Raw genomic sequence first — 22137 nt, 5'->3', positions numbered from 1 at the left:
TAAGCAAAGGAGGCCAAAGACACAGCATCCAGAGTGTAGCAAGGGCAGCAGGGGCATTTCCAGCAGACCACTATGGTGGGATTGAAGGCATTTTCTTGGCTCTGCAGCCTGTGAGCAGGTTCCTGAGCCCTCACAAATGTGTTATGGACTACCTAATGTGACTGTAATAAAGCTGGGACTTTAAAAAAAGTATGAGAGAAGTGAGGGCAGCTTGGACCTGCACAGTTAGATGCGATGCAGCTGAGATTCCACCTCTGGGGGAGATTGGAGGACAGCAGCCACGTAACAGACAGATGAAAGGAGGGTGAGACCAAGTTGAGAGAGACTGCCAGTGAGGCCAGCCAGTGTTCTAAGCTTTGTCCTGAAGTCATGAGGATTTATTTCAACTACAGTCACGGCAGTCATCAGGAGGACAAAAGGTCTGGCTAGAGAGGGGCTGAGATGAAGACTAAAAATGCCTGAAGATGATTCCATCCAGTGTCTGCTCCCAATTACAGTGCAGAAAGTCTCAGCAGACCATAGCTGTCATCCTAATGACCAAATCAAACCAAAAACCATATTAAAAAAAAAAAAAAACTCAGAGAACTGAGGATGTGAAGAAACTAAAGGACTCAAATTCGAGAAACAGACCCATGATAGGAAAGGAGAGGCTCCCGGTTGCTCTTTCCCTGAAGAGAAGGACAAGCAGGGAAAGCATGCAGCTGGATTCTGGACACACATAAAGGCTATGCGACAAACATGACAAGTGGAAACTCTGTGGAGATGCAGCTCACAGTGAACCTGCACCCCTTGCCCTCACTTTCCTATGGGTCTTCAACAGGGGCACCTGGAAGACTTGTTTAAGGTAGAAGCAAGGCAAGAGAATAGAGACAGATCTTTCCTCAGACAAATGGGGTCTCTCAAAGGTAAGGACAGAGCAAGAGAAACAAGAGAAATCTGTGTTCAGACTCTCTGGTCTACCAGCCACCAAGAGCTGCTCATGAAACAGGAGAGCCACGAAAGCATCAGAGGCACCAGGGGCTGCCAGCATCTGATACAGGGTGGGACAGAGAACCTGTCCAGAATCCCTTCACTGAAGCATCCTGGGGGCTTCACAGCAAGTAAGGTAGAATACTCTACAGACTGGGAGGACAGAGATCGCTCAGAACCCAACAAACTGAGCACACAACTAGAAAAAAACAATGACCTACCACAGAAGCTACTGATTTCTAAAGCTGAACTAGCTCTCTCAGCACTTCAAAGCCAATGGCTCTGGTGAAAAGTACAGGGCTGTTCAGACATTTTCAGCCCCAAAATATGCCAAGGGAAAGAAAGCCTGCTCCTAATTTCAAAATATGTAGTATCAGTGATTAAGTTAGTCAAATAAGTTATAGCTAAGCCCAGATTCAGTTCAACTACAGATCAAAGTGAAGTAGCAGCCTGGCGGAAGAGAAGTATACCTTGTTTTCAAGGTAACTACTACTTACTGTAGTCTCTATTGGGCTGCTGTTTGTTTTGTTCTGTTTTATTTTTTGGTGTTTTGTTTTGTTTGATGCCAGGGTTTGAACTTGGAACCCAGAGTCATGTATATGCTACTCACTCACTCTACCACTGAGCTATGCCCCAATCCTCTTTATCTAAAATCTACTACACACAGTGACAGCTGTGTGTTACACAAAGGGATGAGAAATGTGACTCATAGTCAAGAGAGGAAAGAGTCAACCAAAGTACACCTAGGGATGGCTGAGATGATGAACACAAAGAGCAAGGAAGGAAAAGCACAGAACAGAGCATCTGAGATCTGTGTGACAATATAATATCATGAAATGAAAATTCATACATGAAATGAAATTTCGTACATGAAATTTGATTCCCAGAAATCAGGTAGAGAGAAAATGGGGCAAAAAAAATTTATGAAGAGATAACATTAAGAACGATCCCAAATGGACAAATGATAGATCCTAGAAAACTCAACTAACCCAAAGTAGGCTAAGCACTAAGAAAACCACAGCTAGGTATAACGTAATTAAACCCCTACAAATAAAAGATAAAGGCATCCAGAGAAAAAGACACATTATCTGTAGGAGCACACAATATAAATAATAGGTGACATTACCAGGAAAAATGGAGGCCAGAAGATAATAAAGTGACTTTATTTCACTTCAGTACAGGGGATTTAACCTAGGACCGTCACACTGAACTATATCCTCAGGCCTTTTATTTTTTACTTTGAGACAGGGTTTCTTTAAGTTGCCCAAGCTAGCCTCAAACTTTATAATCTTCCTGCCACAGTCTCCTCACAAGCTGGGACCATGTAACCCTGTACCTAGCTTGAAATGACTTCTTGAAAGTGCTGAAAGATGGCTGGGACACAGCTCACAAGGAGCGCGATTGATTACAAGGCCTTGGGATCAAGCCCAGTACCAATGGAAAAAAAATGTGCTGAAAGGCAGCATCAGGGCCTTGTGCATGCTAGACAAGCAGCTTACTCCTGAGTTACATACCAGCCCCCAGGTTTTATCTTGACTGCCAGCATAGTGTTGTCATCCAAAAATACCCAACCAGTGTCGTCATCAGGTATTTAGAGCTGGAATAAATCAATAGACAGGATGAGCTCTTGGTGAGAAGAAGCAGAGGCCTGAATAACACAGTAACTGGGTAAAAGGTAGAAGCCAATAAAGGAAATGGAGAACGCATTCAGAGGAGTAGCTGCACTGCAGAGCTTCCAGTACAGATGCTATTGGCTTTGGGGCTGGGAAAACTCAGTGCCTGAGACTGTGCTCCACTGCAGGGTGTTCTGCATTCTTAGCTCCTCGTGTAAATTTAGCTAGCGTTCCCAAGTCACATTATATCACCCAAATAATGCCCCTTGTGTCCTACATATCTAAATGCTCCTGAAAGCACCATACCACTAGTATGAAAGGGTTTCCCCACCTTGGCGACATTGACATTGGGAACACAGTTCTCTGTTGTGGGTGGCTGTCGTGTGCCTTGGAGGATGCTTAGCAGGATTCCTAACTCTAATCAGTCAGTGTCAGCAACCCTACTCCCCATCATGATGGCCCAAAATACATCCAATATCACAAATGTCCCGCAGGTACAAATATTTCACCACGTCCTCCAACTGAGAATTACATGGGTTAAGATAGAAAAAAAAAAGTCAGTCTTTTAAAAGAGGCCATGAAGAGCACTCTTGGAAACAAAGAGGTAAAGAAGAACGCTTTTGAAGAAAAAGAAACTTTAATTACAGAAATGGAAACTGAAGTCAAACTGCAGCATGTTAAGGAGAGAGTGAGTCCAGTCCAAAATGCACCAGTGATGTTGAATATTGATTGAAGATGCAGAGAAAGATGGCGGGTAAGTCCAAATGGGATAAAGAGGTTTCACTTCTTACCTCAGCCCCAATGCCGAAATGAATTCCAGAAGGATCAATATTAAATTCAGAACCTGAAATCACAAAGATGTTGGAAGAAAATGTGAGAAGGTCCTTAAAAAATAATACAGGTATATAGAAGAGCTTTTAATACATTATAGAATCAAAATTCCATGTATGAAAAACAATGCTAATTATGATTACATATAATTGTAAATTCTGCACGGAAAACGTGACATACAAATAAAAAAACAAATAAATTCTGGAAAAATTGTCATGCACTTTTTGGACAAAGAACTATTTTTGTAACTGTACAAAGCATTCATAAGCAGGAAAGAAAAAAATAGAGAAAAAAATGTGCAAAGAAAAAAGATTAGGCAGTTTATGTCAAGAGGGGTACAATAAATTTTTATAATTATAAAGATATAAATCAAAATATTGAGATGCCTTTTCATCAACAGATAGGCAAACGTTTAAAATATTGATCACATTCAGTATCAGTGAGCATATAGTAAACTAAAGTTAGTATCCTCTTAGAGGACCTTTAGGTTGGCGACATCTCTGTGCAGGACAATTTCAGGACATGCTTTAATTTTAAAAATATACAAATCTCTCACCCAGCAAGTGCACCCTGAGGTCCTTATCCAGGGCAGTTGAAGGAAGCCCACACCAAGTCAGGCACAGCAGGGTGGCCCCTAACACCTGGTCCCCAAAAGAAAACACTGGCTGCAACCTTAGGCATCTCATGGTTGCCAGCCAGTTACGTAGCTTAGGGGACAGCTTTTCTGAAATGAAATTAGTAAAAAAAAAAAAAAAAAAAAGTTATAAAAACTTAATTCACCACATATATGATTAAGTGTAAACCACATTAGCAAAATGATTATCTTCAATTTCTTAAATAATAAGCAATATTCTTGCAAGAACAAACTATGAGAACAGGAGATATAGCGCAGTGGCACAGTGCCTGCCTGGCAAATACAAGGTCCTGAGTTCAATTCCCAATACCAAAAAAAAAAAATTTTTTTTAAAAGCTATATATATATGTAAAAATTTAGCATGAATAAAAATAAATTTTTTTGCAACATGGAGGTCTGGATTTTTTTTAAAAGAATAAGAAACATTATGTTCAAGCTAGGTGCAGTGCCACAGTCCTATAATTCCAGCTACGTGGGAGGCTGTGGCAGGAGGATCACAAGTTTTAGCCCAGCCCAGGCAACTTATCAAGACCTTGTCTGAAAAGATACTTTCTTCAGGGGCTGGGGATTTAGCTCAGCGGCAAAGCGCCTGCCTGGCAAGTGCAAGGTCGTGAGTTCGGTTCCCGGTATCGGAGAAAAACCAAAAAAAAAAAAAAAAGATACTTTCTTCAGTTTAATTCTTAAGAAAAAGTTTTCAGTAGTAATGTTTAGTTTGGAATACAATAATGGGACTAGATAATACAACAGTTTCTCAAAAGCGGAGAGAACTCTGTTATCAAGAGCAAATAGAGGAGCACTGGGGAGGTAGCTCAGTGGTAGAGCACTCACCTGGCATCTCCAGCACCATAGAAAGAAAGTCTAAGACCTTTTAGGGTGTCGAACATGTTCTACACCAGACTGTGATATCTGGTTTATAGGTGTGCATATTTGCTAAAACTCATCATACTACTGTACATGTCACATAGGTGGATTTGATGGTAGTTCTTGCAACTCAGTAAAGTTTCTAAGTCACAAAAGAATCCCACAAAACCGAGTTTATTGCTTTTACAAAAGGGAAAGTGCAAGTGCTCAAATGAGTTGATCTCTCTTTAATGGATCAGCTATTAAGGCAAAGCTGGAAATCGGGAACTCAGGGGTATAGAAACCCCAGCAGAACCTGGAGGAGTCATCAGCCTCAGTGCCCAAGAGGACTGTGTGTCCACAGAGATGAAGTTCCCTCTCCCTGGGCCTGGGAGGTTTCCTAGAGAATAGAGCAAGGCTACTTGCAGTGGCAAAAAGGCTAAGAGCTGGGGTGGAAATCAGATCCACGCAAGACAGCCCAGGATTTACACTCCGCTATTTTAACAAGCAGTTTTATTTAAAAAAAAAAAATGTATTTAAAAGCCCTACAGAGTAAAACAGCAAACTGGTGTAGCTTCCATCCCATTGTACCTTTAGGAACCACAGTGGCCCAGGAAGCCAGAGCAAAAGGCTCATGGGGGCTGCTCTGAGTTGCGCCTGGTATCTGAGTCTGTATTGCCCTTCTCCCCAGCCAGTAGCTTTCACTAGAAAGGACAGGTCGTATGTGTCATCATTTAACTTGGAACACATATATTTGAATAGGACTCCCGTGAAGTTGTCTTACAATTTCCTATTTACTCTTGAATCTTTACACCTTAAAAGATAAACACTGCGAACATCTTTCTTTGTACGATCCGTGACAGGCTGCTCCTTTCTTTGCATCTGTTCCACACTTGAGCAAATTGCTGGTTAATTATGTGAGTGTAAAACTGGTCACCACGCTCAAAGCCAAGTTGGCACAGGAGCCGTTAATTACTGAACTAATTTCTGCACTATCAATAAGCCCAAGTGTTCCATCCATCAAATTTGAGTTTTGGAAGAAACTTCCATAAAGACATTTCACAAGAATGAAGGTTGCAAATCAAAAGCTAAATATTTTTAAAACACATGCTTGTATCTAGAGACTTAACTATATATTACAGTAGGTGGAACCCCTGAGAGTCTTCTATAAATCATATTGAAACTGACTACTGCTCTTCCCATAAAATGGAGACAGATCATTACCACACCTTGTCTGGGGATTATTTATGTCTGTATTTCCATCACATCTGCATTTTAAATGTAGCTATGTCTCCTGCCCAGATTTAGTTCAGACATTGATTTAAAAAAGACACTGATCAATACTTAATTTAACAGTTCTTAAAAGTTTATTTTCTCCCAGTTAAAACATTTTCTCTTTTTCAAGAACACAAATCAATACAGATCTTCTTAGGGTTTGTTATTGCTGTTTTTGTAATTCACCTAATACATCTGTGGTAAGGAACATACTATTGTCAATACAAAAGTATAGACTATTTTAATTAGGTAAGTTTTCACTGTAATTATTGCTTACATGCCTGTGTCTTCCTCCTTCCTAACACACACACACACATGCACACACACACACACACACACACACACACACAGAGAAGCAAGTGCTCAACAAACATTTGCTGGATTAATGATTGCTATGGCTTCTGTCTAGATGTTCCCCCAAAGTTTCCAGCAATCAGAGGTGGGGCTTTTCAGAGGTTACTGGATCTAGTATGTGATGCTGAGATCAAGAGTATGTGATTACTTAGTCCACTGATTGGTTTGGCATAGTTCAGGGAGTGGTTAATGTGAAGACCCTCCAAGAGCAAGTAACCTGGACACAGTATAAGGAATAGAAAGAGGGATGCTGTACCTACTTGCTGCTTGCAGCTTTGTTGCTTTGCTGCCTTCCTGCCTTCTGCCTTCCACAGACTGTTTCTCCTCTGTGATGCCCCTCTGCCATGCCACACTGCCTTGGAGCCAGGTAACTATGAACTGAAACTTCTACAAACTCTGAGATGAAATAAACCTCTCCTCCTTTAACTTTGGGTAACAGCTACTTTGTCTCATCAATGAGAATACTAACCAAGACAATGATGAAGTGTTCCTTCCACCTATGGGAGACACTACCTATTATCCCACCAGAGTGCACTCTTACTTTGGTTCCTCATATGAAGGAAACCCTGATTTGTTCTGCTAATGACAGGGATCTGTACCTAACCCAAGACAATGAACCGTTAGTGTCTGAACTAGTTCTAGCAATCCCATCCCCTCAGCCAACGTTGGTCTAGGTGCACCCATGATATCCTGTGCTGGTCACTAAGATATAAGTGAGTCTTCTGAGTGGGGCTTTCAGAAAACTTTCCACTTTTCCATATGAAACGTCGGACTCCACTGACAAAACTTTTTCACAACCCTTTCTTCCTGGGTAGAAAGCATGGAAGGCCTGGAGCAACCACCTCAGCATACAACACATAGAGACAAAAAAAAATGAACACATTCTAAATGGCAGAGATCCTGAAAAATAGAAAGCACTTGTGCGAACATGAGTTGGCACCAGCTTTGGAGGTGAAAATTGCTTATGCTACTGTGAGTTGAGTATCCATGATTCAAAGCATCCCTTATTGATACCACCCTTCAAGGTGCATAATAATAGGAAATGCAAGTACTTCATTGTAGGGAAGGCTCTTTTTGTTTGGCTCTCTCATTCTCTCTGTGCCATTAATTTCTGACTTCTGTTGGCTCCCCAAATTCCCTTCAGCATTAATTTTCTATTGCTGTATAAAAATTTCTACCAACTCAGCAGTTTAAAACAATACCAATTTATTATCTCACGAATGCTGTGGGTCAGGACTCTGAGCACACCTGAGCTGAGTTCTCTATGTAGACATGTTAATCAGCTTGCTGTCACTGTGACAAAATACCTGCGGTAACTTGAAAGGGGGAAAGATTTATTCAGGCTCACGGTTTCAGAGGTGTTACTCCCTGGTAGCCTTTGGGCTTGTGGTAAGGTCTGTGCTATTGTACATCATGGTAGCACATAGCAGACAAGATTGCTCACTTCATGGTAACCAAGAAGCAAAAAGAGGGAGAAGAAGGGACCCAGAGTCACAATGTCCCTTCCAGAGGACACTTCTGAACTCCCAAAGTTTCTATCACTTCCCAGTAGTGCCACCAGCTGGGCCTCAATGCATGAGATTTTGGGGACATTCAAAATTCAAACTGTAATATTAGCATTTCACAAGGTTGAAACTAAGCTATCAGCAGAACTGCATACCTTTCTGGAGTTCAGGTTCCTCTTTCAAGCTCATGGAGCTGTAACAGAATTCTGTTCCCATTTCTTTATAGTGATGACAAAGGGCTGTGGTCACCAGCAGGGACTCCTTTCACCTCTCAGGGACAGCCCACTTTTCCTGTTCCGTTCCTCTTGAAGCTAGCAATAAACTCCTCTTGCATGAAATCCCTCTCAGACTTCAAAGTTCTGGCTTCTTCTGCCATTAGACCCCCGATTGAAAAGGTTTCTGTAAAGCAGTCTGTCCTTCCTCAGTTTCCCTTTATACCGTCCAGGCAATGAGCTGCCCTAGGGTGGGCCCTCTACACCTTAGGGTGTAGAATTGCTGAGCCAATTCAGTTAAACTTCTAAACTTCTCAAGCTGGCACAATCAACCATTACATCTGGCTTGACAGAAAAATCTCCCTATTTCTAGATAAACTGATTTGAGGATGGTAATTAGATCTGGACTACCTCCACACAGAGTACCAGATTAGAACTTGAGGGTGGCATATACCAGGGCTAGGAATCTAGGAGTAGCTTAGATTCTGCTTACCATGCCTTCGGAGGGAGGTGGGCAGTGGCTGGGACTCACACACGGTTCTTTTTTAAAATTTTTAAAAAATTTTATTAGTATATGTTTGCAGTTCATGAAGTTTGCAATTGTCTTGGGGAGTGGGTACATGTATATCATAGCTTGTTTCTTTGTTTTTTATCCCTTTCCCATTTCCTCCCTCTCCCTCTCTCCTACTATTCCCTCATCCCATTTTTCATTCCTGTTCATATTATTAACTCATGTTATGGCATATAATGTTTACATTAACTGAGGTTATTAGGTTCCTGTGCATGGCAAATCTTTGTTCTATCCTAATTATTTCTCTTTCCCTCTTCCTCCTCCTCACCCCTCACCCTTTTCCCTTGGATCATTTTCTTATTGCAAGAGATCTATCTCCTTGTCCCCTTCTATTCTTCCTTTAGTATTCTCTTTGCACCTTATTGCACTCAAATGAGAGATATGCCATGGTACTTAAGCATCTGTGTCTGGTTTATTTCATTCAATATTATATTTTCCAGGAGCATCCATTTTCTGCAAATGTCTCAGATCTGTTATTTTTTGTAGCAGAGTAGTATCCCATGATATATAGTTACCACATTTTCATCCAATTATCTGTTGATGGTTATAAGGCTGTTGTCCAGAATTTAGCTACTATGAGTTGTCACGTATGGTTTTTAACTTCCTACCTTTCCTCCCACAATGACCTCGTGATGGTTTTCCTGTACCAGCAGAGGTTCTGTTTGTATCTATCTATTTCAGTGATCCCAGGTTTAAATTGAAAGCATGATAAGACACTGGCATGTTTATGAACCACCTTTATAGAATTTTAGCCAATGATTTATTCCCAGCAGATCTGATTTAGCAAGTCCAAAGTGAAGTTTTTCTTAAACAGTACTATTTGAGTATTGCAAGGTAGGTAGCTGTAATGGTTGATACACTGTGTCAACTTGAGAAGTTTAGAAGCTTAACTAAGTGACTTAGCATTCTCCATCCTAGGGTGATGGGTGTTTTGTCTCAGTAAGGAGAAAGAGTAACTAACACAGTAGCCCATGGGCCACTGGGGATAAACAATTCTCTAGACTACAAATCACTTAAGGGCAGAAGCCATTCTTGCTGGGACTGCTGTGAGGCATTGACGCTACAACATGTGGAAGTCGTGAGGCTCTTAGGGGGAAGGCAATGGATGTTGATCCCTTTGTTTCTTTGATACTTACCATATAGTACACTTTACCTGCCACACTGTACACTTTAGGTATATAGTAGTATCTACATTAAATAAATAAGGTGTGTAGCTAAGAATACAGTAGTTTTGGCTTCAAGGAACAGAAAACCTGGCTAATAGTTCTTTTAAAAGCCAGAGTTCACTGGGCATGATTGTGCACACCTGTTATCCCAACACTGTGGAAGGAAGGAGGATCAGCAAGTTTAAACCCAGACTGGGCAACTTAGTGCTGTAGTGACTCTGTCTCAAAATAAAAATTTAAAATGTGCTGGGGATATAGCTCAACACAAAGCCCCTGGGTTAAGTCCCTCATACTGAAAAAAAAAAACAAAAACAAACCAAGATTCTTTTTCCCCCCAGAAAACAAGACAGGGATCTCACCTTTTGTTCTTGTTTTTCATTTGTATGTGTTTGTGATAGTTAACGATTATGTTCATCTTGGGGAACTGGATACAGACACATTGTTGAATATACTGGTTAAACAGCTGATGATGTCTAAGCTCATGTGTCTATAACTCTGGTTTTTTTAATGGAAATTTTATTGAATATAACTTACATACCTCAAGCTTGCCTATTTAAAATTCATCTCCTATGTAAAATTCACTGATTCCCAGTATGTTTGCAGAGTACTGCAACTATCACCATAATCCAATTTTAGAACATTCCTATCATTCCCAGAAGAAACCCCATGCTTACTAGCAGTCCTTTCCATGCCCCTTCTCTTCCTCCAGCCACAAGAAGCCACTAGTCTCTTCTCTGTACAGATTTCCTTAATCTAAGTTCACGGCACCCAACGGTTTCATTCACCTCATTTTATAGAGGAGGCCTGGTTTCAGGATTAGGAGGTGGATTCACGGCCCTGGGGAACACAGTTGCTAATGTGCTACGACTGAAAATCGAGTATCCAGTGATACTAAATGACAATCAGGTAAATATCATCTTAGTGTTTTACAACAAAAGGTCGCTGTTACAATGATCTATTTTGAGGTCGAAATGCTTTATGTACACAGTGTCATCTGCCTTATTTGAGGGTGGGGTCTCATATTTCCATGAGCATTTTCTTCCACTACCACATTGATGCTTTGTGTTCATTCATCTGATGCTCCTGGGAAGTGGAAAGGGTGGACATGATATTTTAGTTTTGTCAAACAGGGGTCTGACCACCAAGGAACAGAGGTCTGTCGTTACAGCGGTGTTCCAGGGTACCATGTGACAGCAAGGTATTTTTAGCTTCATACATATGATCCTATGTCAGCCTATTTGTTATTGAAGAGCCAAACAGCAATGTGTATTTTTAGCAGCATGATTATGCTCCTTCCTTTATCTTCAGGAACCTATCTCTTTGCCTGTAGGGAGAAGCTGAAGCTGGAAATCAATCACACATGGGGGCTAAGACAAAGCCAGCCAGCCAGAGAACAGGGAGAGGCCTCCAGCCACATAAACAAGCTGTTCCAGCTTGCAAACAGGTTGCTAGGCAGAGAGGTTGAAACTGACATCAACCTCCTGGGTGTATAAACAAACACTGAAGTTCCTGGGCAGTTCCTTTCCTCCCATCAGGAGAGAAAGCTTCACCTGACCCCAGCTTCCCTCTCTTGTCTTTATTTCTGAATCCTCTCACTTTTTTCCCCCCAGAAACATCAAGAGCCATGCAGGTTTGAGGCATTCACCAAGTGTAGGAACCACTAGTTGACCACCTGCCACATGAGCTCTGCTCCTATCCCTAGACACATTTTCCTTCTTTACAATCATTTTTAGAGGAAACAGCCTCTCCTGAAGCAACATAAATTCTGCCAAGTAATATACCAGAGAGAAATTACTGACTTTTGTCATCTTTGGTAACCTTGCAACAGTTGGTGCAGCGATGACTTTTCCCTTTATGTTTTGGGGTTAATCTATTCAGATCCAAACCATCTGAGAAAAAGTGAATCCTAATGCATTTTAATGGTGTCAAATGAACCAGCTTAGAATTATTTTGTTTATAGTTAAAGTAACCTGTTAATGTGACTAACTTGCAGTGTTACTGTTCATTTACTAGGGCCAAATGTAAGTTAATTCTTCTTTAAGATATTTAATTGGCTCATGGGACTTATAGTAGCTCTTAAAGTGATAACTGGTTTTGCCTTTGTGTTTTTTAAACCAAAACATGTAGTGTAGTAACTGCTTGGATTGAATTCCATTGGTAAATTAATACTTAATAAATTATCTTCAGATTCCTACTTCATGAATAAGTTTACTAATTAGAAAGGTATTTAGGGCTGGGTGTGGTGGCACATACCTGTAATCCCAGTACTAAGGAGCCTGAGGCAGGAGAGTAGCCACAAGTTCAAGGACAACCTGGGCTATACAGTGAGTTCAAGGCCAGCCTGAACTACATACCAAGACCCTGTCTCAAAAAGAAAAAAAAATATTTAGTCTATTGTCTAGAGAAAAATTATTTAATATTTCAGTTTCATTTTCACACAGCTTATTGATGACCACCATTTACTGAGTGTCAATTAGGTGTCAAGTAATATCTTAAGTTGGCCCTTTATAAACATTAATCATCACAGCAACTGAAAAATTAGGTTTGGTATATGAAGCAACTGAGATTTGGAGAGATTATATTTCTTACTACAAAATATAATTTTAACCCACCATTAAATACTGTTAACACACTAGCAGCTAACCATTAAAGAATAGTCACACATTTTAGAAGGAGAAATCACTTATCTTCTATTAAATGTTATTAGGGGGAAGTTCCATTGATCCCACTTATCTAGGGATCCCCTATGAAATTATTGGGAAGGTTGATGTTATGTGCTGATTTGGTAAATAAACTTAACTGTGAAGTGACAAAGATGGATTGAACTTATCCAAGCTGAAGGGATAACAGGTTAAGTGGTCTGGCCTGATCTCCCCAGCTGGTTTCCAACTCCTTTCAGAATGTGGGGCTGTCTGCATGACTAGTGATCCTGTTCTGGTCTGTGAACACATTCTCCCAATGTTGTTCAAATGCCATTTTAGTTTCAGGATCTACAAATGAAAGCCTGAATTCCTACTGTGGAAGATAAAAAAAAAAAAAATCCAAGATTCAATTCAAGACCAAATTGTTTCATCACCAACTAAATGAAAAGCACCACTTCAGGGTTCTATGGGTAGAAAGTTGAAAGAATCAGCATAGTCGTTACCACCCATGAATAGTCTGTTGAAGTGTATCAATAGGTGTATATACTGGTCACTTTTTCATTGTGGGGACCAAATACTTGACACTCACAAACTTCAAAAAGAGAGATTGATTTTGGCTCACAGTTGCAGAGGTTGCAGTCCATGGTAAGCTGGCTGCAAGGAAGGAACATCATGACAGAAGGCCACAGTGAAGCAAAGGTGCTGACTTCATGGAGGCCAGGAGGCAGAGCACAGGGGAAGAGTGCCAGTGAGACAGGAATCTTCCAAAGACTTGTGGTAGGCACAAATCTACCAGCACAGTCAGCTATGAACTCATCAATGAACTAATCCCCTGGTGAATATAGTGACCCTCATGATCAATCATCTCTCTAGGAAGTCTCTTAATCCAGTCCAGTTAACAATTAAGAATCACTGGAACAATATGGGAATTACTTATCACAACCTAACTGTGGTCTAAGGTGGCATAATGGAAGACAAGACTGGTAACTCTTCCTTACCACAATGGAGAAGGAAGGGTTGGAGAAGGCCTGTCAGGGGTGAGACAGACTCCAGCAAGTTGAGGTCAGGGAAGGAGATGACCAAGAGAAATGGAAGCTGGCTGGGGATACAGCTCAGTGGCACAAGCACCGGCCTGGCAAGCACAGGTCTTGAGTTTGATGCCCAGTACCCAAAAAGAAAAGAAAAGAAAAATAGCTTAATGCTTAAAAAACAAAATCTATATAAAAAAGAGAAAGAAGATGGAAAGCACAACCCAAAGAAAAGTAGAAATAAAACAGTGTGGGTGGAAGTAAGGGACTGATGTGAAGGAAAGAAGCTATGTTAAAGTTGATAGAATAGATGAGAGCAAGATGACCCCAGCAGGGTCTCATAGAAGGTCTGCAGCAGAAAAATGATTCTGCTCTGTCACTGCTGCTAGGGTTTCTGTAGCCCACATGACTTCCAACTTTAAGTAAAGACATGAATTAATTACTGCTGGAGGAAACCGCAGAAACAACCTAATCTAACTCCTTCCCACTATAGTACATATACAACCACTGCAGCCCTGAGGAATTAAAGGGACAATGACTGCACTGGCCAGAGACCAGCAAGCACTCATAACTCCTAAAATTCTTAAGTATGGATGTTATATAGTGTAAAATATTTCAACACTTTTCTAGTGCCTGGTACATAATCGCTAAAGTCTTACTTGCAAATTGGCATCGCCTTTTGTATGAGAATTCTCCTTGATTCTGTGCTAGGGGGCAGCATCTGACTCCCTGGGACTAGAGATTATGGAAAGATTAACCAGAGGACTCCAGCCAATGGAGTCCTACGGAAATATCAGGGATATGTGGTGGAATTAAGATTTCCAAGATGAACTTTAAGAAGGTATAAAAGCATATGCACCTCAGAGGTCACTCTATAATTTGGGTGCAAGGAGTCAGTCCTGGTGAGTCCTCAGAGAGCTTTACTCTGGCTTCCTGAAAACTGATGATCTGAGGAAAGTGAGTAGAAGAAAAGAAGAATGCCTAGAACACGGCTCTCCAGCACCCCGGATCAGGCTCCCTGACTGCTGGGGTGGCAGGCACGTCCGTGGGTGCTGAGTCTGCCCTGTGGGCCACTGCCCAGGTACACACTCTAAGTGATGGATCATAAGGAAGGAGGTGATGAGAATCAGTAATAGTTTGTAATGATTTGCCCTCTAAGGAAAAAAAATGCAGTGTTCACTGCTCAGCTGGCCACCTTTATTCTCCTTCATATGGGAGCACTTGTAATAAGAACCTTTCAGGACAAAAATGTGATCAATACAAGGTAAAGGAAAAGAAATCATTCTAGATAGGAGAGTCATTGGTATACATGGCACAAGGTAGCCAAAATCGGAAGCTACTTTTTCCCCAATGCTGGGTATTAGACTCCCCAGGTCCCTTTTTATTTTTTATTTTGAGACAAGGTCTCTCTAAGTTTCTGTGCTTGAACTTTTGCTCCTTCTGCTTTAAGCCTCCCAGAGAGCTGGGATTATAGACGTGCACCACACACCCAACTCATAAATTATTTTTTATGGCTAATTTTATGTGTCATCTATGCTGAGCCACAGGTCCCCAGATGTTTCTGGATGGGCATTTGGGGGATGTAAGTGACATTTATATTAGTAGACTAAATAGATTATTCTTTGTTAAAAAGGTGTCCCTCACTCAACCTGTTAAGGGGCTGAATAGAACAAAATGGCACACACACTCACACACACACGCCTAACTGCCTTTCTTTGCCTAATTGCATTTAAACTGGGATGCCAGCTTTCTTCCGTCTTTTACTTGAACCGGAACACTGACTCTGCCCAGGTCTTGAGCCTGCCAACCTTCAGGCAGGAGTTGCACCATCAGCCTTCCCGATTCTCAGGCCTTTGGAGTCCAGCTGGTGTATACTATTGGCTCTCCTGAATCTCCAGTTTGCTTACCCACCATACAGGTTCTGAGATTTGTTAGCCTCCATTATTTCATGAGTCAGCTTTTTATAGTAAGTTTCTTTCTAAACACAGCCCGTTGGTTCTGTTTGTCTGACTAATTACTCTTTCTATTATTCTCAGTAGAAAGTTTATCACAGGGATTAGGCACTCATTACCCTTTGGAAAGAGTAATGTAACATAAATTATGGAATCTACTACTGGTCTATAGGTGACCAGGAAATAGAGGAGTCACAGGGTTCTGTGGGGATGTGTGGGAAACAGGTGAGTGACAGCAAAATGTGAGGAAGCTTCTGCCCGGACCTCGAGTCTGCCACTTGCTGAAGCCCCACACCAGCCCGCTTGGCTGTGCTGACAGAGACAAGTGGCTTCTGCTATCTTCTCACCTTCAGTAAGAGTGAATGTGGGAAATAGTTTTTAGGTCTCCTCCTACTGTAATAAGGGGGAGAGGTTATAAGAATCATAAAGAAAATGTCATAGAGGAGAAAAACAATAGAGTGAATCTCATTGATCTGCACAAGAAGAGCAACAAAATGTCCTCCCTCCCTACACCATCAGAGACACACAATTTCAACCACGATGATATGAGCAGGTAGTACAGGGATCTGTGGATTCTGGGCAGTCTACATGATTTCAGGAACTCAGACTTTCTCCTGGAAGTCTGAAGACTCCATCAGTTTACTTGTTTTCAAGTCTTTGGACCAGGTGACATTTGCCTTGTACATAGGTCAAGGACATTTGAATAGATTCAGCTATACTATTTCCCTGAAACTAACCACCAAAAGGAAAAGGTAACCAAGCAGGGAAAAAGCGATTGAAAATTTTATGTCAGGGTAGGGAGATTTTTCAAGCACTAAGAGGTCAGACAAACTCCTGGATTTTATGAATTAGTGGCTCATTAGGGGCTGGGGATTCAGCTCAGAGGCAAAGCACCTGCCAGGCAAGCGCAAGGTCGTGAGTTCGGTTCCCAGTACCAGCAAAAAACCAAAAAAAAAAAAAGAACAGCTCATTAGTGGAGGAATGCTTTGTAAAACACCTAAAACTCTCCATCATTCTTTCTGATGTTTAATAAGTCCAGATACCAATTACCCCACGCATACAAATGGTATTTATTGTGGTTACTAAACTCAACTCATGACTGGGATGTGGATTTATAAGGCTGCATAAGTATTTATTAACTGGTAATATAGTGGTATTTTAATGCGGCATAATGCCAACAATGAAGCACTTTGTAAAAACTGGAAACATTTAAGACCCTAGAATGGGAAATAACACATACTGTTTAGAAATCAAAGTGTGATTGTCCTGTTAGCTCCTGTTATCACTTCATCCAGTAATCATGAAAGCACTTCCTCCCTGCACAACCACAAATGTTAGTGATAAGCAGAGTTTCCCCACATTTAGAAAACTTTGTATCTGGACCAACAGAGTGGTTTTGACTAGGTAACAAATTAGGCTAATTGTGTGGGTTAAACTGTATCCAAGATGATGCATATAGGAAATATTTTGTGGATTTGGAAAAAATTCTACTAAAGAATAAAAGAGGGCTGGGGATGTAGCTCGGTGATAGAGTGTTTGCCTAGCATGCACTAAGAAAAAAGAAAAGTAAGAAAGAAAAAAAGCACTGCATTAACTCCATGGAATGACCCTTCAGTGATAATTGTGTAGTGAATGATATTATTCCAGGTTCACACTTGGGGAAACAGGAACACAAAACAATAAAAGTGCCCACGGATTAAGAATTAGGAGGCATGCCTTTGAAGGTGGATGCCTCTGCCTCAAACCTACACTGTTAGATCATCCCATTTCTCAACATTATTGGTAATGGAAAGGATAATGTTTTCCAATTTAAAAGGGTTGCTATAGGTAATGAGAAAGCACAAAATCATAAAACAGCACTTTCTTAATTATTCTTTCAGGCAGGGAAATATTTGTTATTTATGTCAGATACCAAACCTTACTAAAGTAACTAGTAAACATAGTGACTCTCCAAGAATGAACTGCTGAGAGTGTCAGGAGGGGTGAAATTTAAATACACGAAAGCAAACTCAAGTGCAGGATCATTTAAGGACAGAAGGCATACTGAGGAAAGCAAGTTAGATGGTCACACATAGGGCTGTGTTGAATGAGATAGATGGCTGCCTTAACTTCTCTGTACAATTTAGATGCCCAAAGACAAGGGACCATGATTTGTTTTTGGACTGAAGCATCTATAGATAGGTATGAAATGAATGGTGGGACAGAATGTGTTTTTGTTTTTTTCTGGTACCGGGAATTGAACTCATGACCTCGCGCTTGCCAGGCAGGCGATGTGCCACTGAGCTAAATCCCCAGCGCCCTAGAATGTGAAATAATAAAGTGATGCGAGCTTTGGAATCCCAGAAAAGTGCCACAGTTAGGCAGAACAGCAGGAGAACAGCACATGCTTGACTTCATCACGGTTCCATGATGTCATATCTTCAGCTTCTTAAGGGAAGACAAAGGTCAGTATTTTACATAAAATCATCTGATATATTAATTTTTTAAATTGACCAAAATTGTATATAATTATGGTGTGCAGCATGTTTTAACGTATGCATATGTTGTGAAATTAACATCAGTGTTAGCTCATATATTTACTTTTTGTGTGGTAAGAACATTTAAAATCTACTCTCAGCAGTTTTCAAGTACACAGTACATGGTTGCTAACTGTACTCCCCATGATGTACTGTAAACTCCAGAACTTCCTCCTCTCATCTGACATTTGGTAGCATTTACCAAGCCAGCATCTTCCCAGTTCTAGCCCTGTTCTCAGCCCCTGGTGGCCACCGTTCCACCCTTTGCTTTTATGAAGTCAATGTTTTCAGGTTCCACATACAAGTGAGGTTGTGCAGTGTTTATCTTTCTGTACCTGGTTTATTTCCTTTATCATAGTATCTTTCATTTTCACTTGTGCTATTGCAAATGACAAGGGTTTTATTCTTTTAAAAGATGGAAAGAGAGCTTTTGCAAATGGGAAAGGGAGCAATGGTTTGAAGGAGCAGGAAGCAAAGGGATTAATAGAAGAAGAAAAAGCAATTAAGATGTGTTATGTACACATCTTTCCATGATAAATGTAGTCATTATGTACTGCAAATATGTATCAATGCAGACATAATAATTTTATGACACTGAAGGAGTCTGAGTAGGCCTGGAAAAAAGATGAATAGTATCCCACTGTGTAGATACAAGATATGTTCACAAAATACAATGAGTGTTTAAATTTTAAAAATGTATTGCAGTAAAGGACATGTTACCCTTAATCCCCCCTCAAAATTCTCCCCCTGGCTTAGAACATAGTCATACCCTTATTCTTACTACTTTCTGAAGCAGTTCTGGGAGTCCTCTTTCAGGAGTGTCTTTCTTTAGTTGTGCTTTCATGGCTGCCTCGATGTCTTATATTGATTCAAATTTTTTTCCTTAAATGGAAACAAAGCTTTTGTAAAAAAGGAGGGGAAGAAAGGTTAAAAGTAGGGGAAGGGAATGGGGAAAAAAGAAGAATCAAAATATACTATGTACAGGTACAGATTTCCTATGTTAAATGTGATCATTACATATATCAAAAGTGTACCAATAAAATTAATTTTAAAATGTTTTCCTTTCATGGTCATTTTTACTTTGAAGAAGAGCTAAAAGCCACATGCTGCCAGATCTAGTTAATAAGGTGGATGAGGATACAATGTAAAGTTTTTATTTGACAGAAATTGCCATAAATGTTTTGAATAGCAAAAAAAAAAAAAAAAAGAAAAAAGGATTAGAACAATGGGATAAGTGTGTATAAAGGGAGGGGAGGTATTTTGAGGGGGATTAGTAGCGATGTGTGTTTTGCTCAATACATTATTTATTTGAACATTCACTGTGTTTTGTGATTACAACTCATATATCATATACACAAAGTGGCTGGATTTCTAGTGAACCTCAGGGAGCAATTCAGTTCCTCATGAAGTGAACTAATATCCCATAGATTCACTGATCTCCAAAATCTCTTGAGAACCCTGGATTGTGCAGTCCACTGCAACCCCACAGAGGCCCGAGATGGGTAGAAACTGAGTGTTTCCATGGCAAGAAGAAGAGGGCTTGCAGAAAAGGATGGAATCCAGTGACCATGTCAAAAGTGGGAAGTGGCTCAGGTCTGAGTCCCAGAGTCTCACTTCCAAATTCTGCCAGTCTCTGGCTGTCTGAGTTAAGTCTCTTGAGATCACAAAGAACAGAAAGGGGACTTTGTTAACAAGGAGTCAGAGATAGTCAAGAAACCCTGGGAAAGAAGAACCTCATGGTGACTGGAACCAGGCTCAGGAGAGCCTTCTTGTAGGGATGCTCACTTATTTTTGTCTCACTTTTGTGTGTGCTCACTTTATCTTTCTCTTGCTACCACATGTAAGAGTCATGTACCACATAATTCACTCTCTAGAGTCTGAATCTTTTTTGTTCAAGAGATACCTCCTGGCATCTCTGAGCTCAGACTCCTCAAAAAAACACTTGATGAGCCCAAATTTGGTTAAGTATCCAGTCCAAGGCCAGTTAGCTCTAGCCAAGGAGCTTGGTCACATGGCTTAAACATGGTGGCTGGTCTTCTGTCCCACGGCTTTCCTATTGCAGGGGTAAATGCTACCTTACAGTGCTGATGGAAGGGAAAACGTGAGGAACTAAACTATGGTATGAAAACAGCACAGACCTGTCACAGAGTAAGTACTTGTACTGGTGCTATGGTTTAGATGTAAAATGTCCCCCTAAAGTCTCCTGGGTTCAAAGGTGGGGCTTTTGGAAGGTGATTAGATCATAAGGATGCTATATTTATCAGTGGATTCATCCACTGACCCCAGTAGCTGAGTGTTGTTAGGAGAGGGGACCTGGTTAGAGGGGGCCACTGCAGATGTGACCAGGAACATGTGACTCTTGGGGATGTGAGCTCCCTCTCCAGCTGCTCCTTTGTCTTTCTGCCCCCCACCACAATGATGATCCAGGAAGATTTCCTCCACGAAACCTTTCTACCATGCTCTTCCTGCCTCGGGACCAGCTGACTATGGACTAAATCCTTTAAAAGCCATGAACCAAATAAACCTACCCTCCTTTAAGTTGTACCTGTTAGATATTTTGTCCCAGCAACAAGAAATTGACTAAGACAATTGGGCTGAACAATGCCCCTAAAAAAATTTATAGCCACCAAAAGCCTTTAAATGGGAACTTATCTGGAATTAGAGTAATCAAGTAAGATAAGATCACATTAGATTAGAGTGCACTCTAATCCAATGACTAGTCTCTTATCAAAAGAGGACAATTCAGACACAGAAGGTCGCACACAGAGAATGCTATGTGATGACAGAGGGAGATACTGGAGAGATAGTGTTACAAGCTATAGAATGCTAAAGATAATTGACAACTACCAGAAGCTGAGAGAGGTGTGTAACAGCCCTTGATATACACTTGATTTTTGATTTCTGGCTTTTATAACTGTGAGTTCTGTTAATAAATTTCTGGTCTAGAGGGAGGCCCTCCCATCACCATTGCAGCTGCTGTAATGCAGGTGAACCACACTGGAAGGCCCAGAGAATGGCCCCTCCCCTCGCTGCCCCCACAGTTCAAGTGAACCTCAAGGGAAGGCCTAGAGGCCAGAGGGAAAACCAGCAACACAGTAGGGTCCCAACTAGGGTGCACAAGATGGACAGCAGGACTAGTGGTGTGAAAAGTCCAAAGCAACAATAATAATATGAGCCAACAGGTGCTAAGTTAGGTGAACCACTGATGTGCTTGGGGACAAAGACACACAGGAGAGAAGCAGGTGCGTGGGGCCACACCTGTTCTCTTTTTTGTTGTTGTTATTTGTTTTTTGTTTGTTTATTTTTCTCCTCTTTTGCATCTCTTTTCTCTTTTTTTTTTCTTTTCTAAACAGCTAGAGAGAACTCCAGGCCCAGAAAACCAATCTCATCCCTCAAACCCAGAGACCAAGTTCAGATAATCCCTGGTTTACTCCCCCTTTCTTTTCCTGCTGCCCTGTCCTCTGGTTTCCCAATGTATGCATGATTATCCCTGGTCCTCCAGCCTTGCTTCTACTTCCTTTTCAGTTATCTTTGTTTTATCCAGTATCCTTCTTAAATCTCCTCACCACAGGGTAAACACACTCTACCAAGGGGAAATACTTTAAATACAAGCTTCCAATTTATGATTGGTTCATTACATAATTGTAGATTCTGCTCCTATGGTTTAAGATACAAAATTAATAACTACCACAGTTTGTCAGCTTCTAAACTGTGCTTGATGCTATTGTCATTGCTAATTATACTATTTTAGTTAGGATGTCATATCTGATGTAATCAGTTGTTCTCCTTTCTGTAACAATACTGGGAAGCTCTGCAGTAATAACCTCACCACAGCCCAGCACTGAAATACAGGGGACTGAGCCAAACAGATACCAACATCTCACTCTTAATTTACTGGGAAGGTAGGATCTTGGAACAAACATAAACCCAGCACTTCCTACACACAGAAGATATCACTAAAGAACAGACATTTCCTGGAGAGGCCTTGCTACTACTGATATAGCTACCTACCACAAAAACTGACAAGGA

This window comes from Chinchilla lanigera, unplaced genomic scaffold, assembly GCF_000276665.1.
Source record: "Chinchilla lanigera isolate Chin_1 unplaced genomic scaffold, ChiLan1.0 scaffold00052, whole genome shotgun sequence".
In the NCBI taxonomy this organism is placed as follows: domain Eukaryota; kingdom Metazoa; phylum Chordata; class Mammalia; order Rodentia; family Chinchillidae; genus Chinchilla; species Chinchilla lanigera.
The sequence above is the reverse complement of the archived record's forward strand: the minus strand, read 5'-3'. Positions refer to the sequence as shown.